Consider the following 5,094-nt stretch of genomic DNA (forward strand, 5'->3'; position numbering starts at 1 on the left):
TATGGACCTAAGTGGAATTGAGTAGTCCAGAAGGACTCTGGGGTCATATGCTAACCCCATTACAGCTGTATATGGGAGTAGCATCTGTATACCTCCCATTAAAGCAAGCAGCTTTGAGCTAAATCCTCAACTCATTATCAAGGTGCAGCAAAATTGCCAGTATTCTGGTCTTCCACAGGAAGAACCTACTGAGTTTCTGGCACAATACTTATAAATTGCTGACATAGTACGTGATAAAGAAGTGGATCAGGATGTCTACAGATTGTTACTGTTTCCATTTGCTGTAAAAGATCAAGATAAGAGGTGGTTGAATAACCAACCTACAGCAAGCACAAAAACATGGAGACAGTTATCAGACAAATTCCTGAATCAATTTTACCCTCCAAAAAGGATGACACAGCTAAGGCTGGACATCCAAGGATTTAAACAAGAGGATAATGAATCCCTTTATAATGCCTGGGAGAGGTATAGAGGTATGCTAAGGAAATGCCCCTCTGAAATGTTTTCAGAGTGGGTACAGTTAGACATCTTCTACTATGGGCTTACAGAAAAAGCTCAGATGTCTTTAGACTACTCAGCTGGTGGATCTATACACATGAGGAAGACGATTGAAGAGGCTCAAGAGCTCATAGATACGGTTGCTAGAAATCAACATTTATACTCAAGCAGTGAGTCCTCTATAAAAGAAGAAGCTATGGCAGTAACTACTGATCCTAATCCTCAAGAACAGATTGTTGAACTTAATCAATAATTACTCCTGATGACAAAACAATTAGCAGAGTTTAAAGAGATGCTCCAAGAAACTAAAAATGCTGACCAGAATATGAAAGCACAATTGAATCAGACAAGACAACAGCTATCTAAACAGATAACAGAAGAATGCCAAGCTGTTAAATTAAGGAGTGGGAAGACATTGAATGTATCAACTCAAAGCAGCAGAAAGCCAAGAAAGGAACAACTGACAAAGGATAACCAAACCACTGCCCAAAATCCCTCTGAGGACAGTAAGAGCCCAGAGAGGAATACTTCTGGCGTTCAAACGCCAGAAAAGGTGGAAAAGTTGGCGTTAAACGCCCATTCCTTGCCCAGTTCTGGCGTTCAAACGCCAGAAAAGGGTGGAAAGCTGGTGTTAAACACCCATCCTGCACCCAGTCCTGGCGTTCAAATGCCAATGAGGAATCAGACACCTGAGAGTGCTGATAGTAACCCCTCTAAGAAGTCTTCTCCAACCACCTCTGTAGGGAATAAACCTGCAGCAACTAAGGTTGAAGAATATAAAGCCAAGATGCCTTATCCTCAGAAACTCCGCCAAGAGGAATAGGATAAACAATTTGCCCACTTTGCAGACTATCTCAAGACTCTTGAAATAAAGATTTCGTTTGCAGAGGCACTTGAGCAAATACCCTCTTATGCTAAGTTCATGAAAGAGATCTTAAGTCATAAGAAGGATTAGAGAGAAACTGAAAAGGTGTTTCTCACTGAAGAATGCAGTGCAGTCATTCTGAAAAGCTTACTAGAGAAGCTTCAAGATCGAGGAAGCTTTATGATACCATGCACATTAGAAGGTGCGTGTACCAAGACAGCCCTATGTGACCTTGGAGCAAGTATCAACCTGATACCTGCAACCACTATCAGAAAGCTTGGGTTGACTGAAGAAGTCAAACCAACCCGGATATGTCTCCAACTTGCTAATGGCTCCATTAAATATCCATCAGGCATAATTGAAGACATGATTGTCAAGGTTGGGCCATTTGCCTTTCCCACTGACTTTGTAGTGCTGGAAATGGAGGAGCACAAGAGTGCAACTCTCATCCTAGGAAGACCTTTCCTAGCAATTGGATGCACTCTTATTGATGTACAAAAAAGGGAAGTGACCCTGAGAGTCAATGAGGATGAGTTCAAGTTGAATGCTGTCAAAGCTATGCAGCATCCAGACACATCAAATGACTGCATGAGCGCTGATATTATTGACTTTTTGGTGAAAGAGATCAATATGACTGAGAGTCTCGAATCAGAGCTAGAGGACATCTTTAAAGATGTTCAGCCTGATCAGGAGGAACCAGAGGAAATAAAAGAACCTCTGAAAATTCCTCAGGAAGAGGATAAGCCTCCCAAACCTGAGCTCAAACCACTACCACCATCCCTGAAGTATCCATTTCTGGGAGAAGGTGACACTTTTCCAGTGATCATAAGCTCTGCTTTAAATTCACAGGAAGAGGAAGCACTAATTCAAGTGCTAAGGACACACAAGACAGCTCTTGGATGGTCCATAAGTGATCTTAAGGGCATTAGCCCAGCAAGACGCAAGTACAAGATCCTATTGGAGGATAATGCCAAGCCAGTGGTTCAACCACAAAGGTGGCTAAATCCAGCCATGAAGGAGGTGGTGCAAAAAGAGGTCACTAAGTTACTAGAGGCTGGGATTATTTATCATATTTCTGATAGCCCCTGGGTGAGCCCTGTTTAAGTTATCCCCAAGAAGGGAGGCATGGCAGTAGTTCATAATAAAAAGAATGAACTGGTTCCTACAAGAACAGTTACAGGGAGGCATGGCGTATGTGTATTGACTACAGAAGGCTCAATACAGCCACCAGAAAGGATCATTTTCCTTTACCATTCATAGACCAGATGCTAGAAAGACTAGCGGGTCATGATTATTACTGCTTTTTGGATGGCTATTCAGGCTACAATCAAATTGCAGTGGACCCTCAAGATCAAGATAAAACAGCATTCACCTGTCCTGCTGGCGTATTTGCTTACAGAAGAATGCCTTTTGGTCTATGCAATGCACCTGCAACTTTTTAGAGGTGCATGCTATCCATCTTCTCTGATATGGTAGAGAAGTTCCTAGAAGTCTTTATGGATGAATTATCAGTATTTGGAGACTCATTCAGCTCTTGTCTTGATCATCTGGCATTTGTCCTAAAAAGGTGCCAAGAGACTAACCTGGTCTTAAACGGGGAGAAATGTCACTTTATGGTGACTGAAGGAATTGTCCTTGGGCACAAAATTTCAAATAAGGGAATAAAGGTGGATCAAGCAAAGGTAGAGGTAATTGAAAAATTACCACCACCTGCCAATGTTAAGGCAATCAGAAGCTTTCTGGGGCATGCAGGATTCTACAAAAGGTTTATAAAGGATTTTTAAAAAATTGCAAAACTGCTAAGCAACCTGCTAGCTGCTGACACACCATTTGTATTTGACACAGAGTGTCTGTAGGCATTTGAGATCCTGAAAGCCAAGCTGGTCACAGCACCAGTCATCTCTGCACCAGACTGGACATTACCATTCGAACTAATGTGTGATGCCAGTGACCATGCTATTGGTGCAGTGTTGGGACAGAGGCACAACAAGCTTCTGCACGTCATTTATTATGCTAGCCGTGATCTAAATGACGCACAGAAGAATTACACAACAACAGAAAAAGAGTTACTTGCAGTGGTTTATGCCATTGACAAGTTTAGATCCTATTTAGTAGGATCAAAAGTGATTGTGTACACTGACCATGCTGTTCTTAAATACTTACTCACAAAGCAGGATTCAAAACCCAGGCTCATAAGATGGGTGTTGCTTCTGCAAGAGTTTGATATAGAAATAAGAGACAGAAAAGGGACAGAGAACCAGGTAGCTAATCACTTGTCCCGGATAGAACCAGTAGCTGAGGCATCCCTCCCTTCTACTGAGATCTCTGAGACCTTTCCAGATGAGCAACTCTTTGCCATTCAGGAAGCACCATGGTTTGCAGACATTGCAAACTATAAAGCTGTGAGGTTCATACCCCAGGAGTATAGTAGGGTGCAAAGAAAAAAATTAATTTCAGATGCCAAGTACTACCTATGGGATGAGCCATATCTCTTTAAGAGATGTGCAGACGGAATGATCCGCAGATGTGTACCTAGAGAGGAAGCACAAAGGATCCAATGGAATTGCCATGGATCACAGTATGGGGGACATTTCGGAAGTGAGCAAACAGCCACTAAGGTCCTCCAATGTGGCTTCTACTGGCCTACTCTCTATAGGGATGCCCGAGAGTTTGTGCGTAACTGTGACAGTTGCCAAAGAGCTGGTAACTTGCCTCATGGTTACGCTATGCCTCAACAAGGGATCTTAGAGATTGAATTGTTTGATGTACGGGGTATTGACTTCATGAGTCCCTTCCCACGATCATACTCAAACACTTATATTCTGGTGGCAGTAGACTATGTATCTAAATGGGTAGAAGCAATTGCCACACCCAATAATGATACCAAGACCGTGCTGAAATTCCTCCAGAAACACATCTTCAGCAGGTTTGGTGTTCTCGGAGTACTAATCAATGATGGGGGCACTCATTTCTGCAATAAACAGCTGTACTCTGCTATGGTCCGATATGGAATTAGCCACAAAGTAGCAACTCCGTATCATCCACAGACAAATGGGCAAGCTGAAGTCTCTAATAGAGAGCTAAAAAGAATCCTGGAATGGACTGTAATTGCCCGTAGAAAGGATTGGGCAAAGAGCTTGGATGATGCTCTGTGGGCATACAGAACAGCTTTCAAGACTCCTATAGGAACCTCTCCATACCAACTTGTGTATGGCAAGGCCTGTCATCTGCCTGTGGAATTGGAACATAAAGCTTACTGGGCAACCAGATTCTTAAACCTGGATGCTAAGTTAGCTGGTGAAAAAAGATTGCTCCAGCTAAATGAGCTAGAGGAATTCAGACTCAGTGCCTTTGAAAATGCAAAAATTTATAAGGAAAAGGCAAAAAAGTGGCATGAAAAGATGTTGTCATCCAGAGTCTTTGAGCTAGGACAAAAAGTTCTGCTCTTTAACTCTAGGCTCAGACTATTCCCAGGAAAACTGAAATTCCGACGGAGGGGCCCGTATGTGATTACAGGAGTGTCACTATATGGATATGTTGAGCTTTAGGATATTGATTCTAACAAAAAGTTCATTGTTAATGGACAGAGGATCAAACATTATCTTGAAAGCAATTTTGAGCAGAAATGCTCAAAACTGAGGCTTGAATGAGTCTCAGTAAAGGTCCAGCTAAAGACAATAAAGAAGCGCTTGCTGGGAGGCAACCCAGTCATTAGCAGGTTATTTGTTTTA

This window comes from Arachis duranensis, chromosome 9 (genome assembly GCF_000817695.3).
Source record: "Arachis duranensis cultivar V14167 chromosome 9, aradu.V14167.gnm2.J7QH, whole genome shotgun sequence".
Lineage (NCBI taxonomy): Eukaryota > Viridiplantae > Streptophyta > Magnoliopsida > Fabales > Fabaceae > Arachis > Arachis duranensis.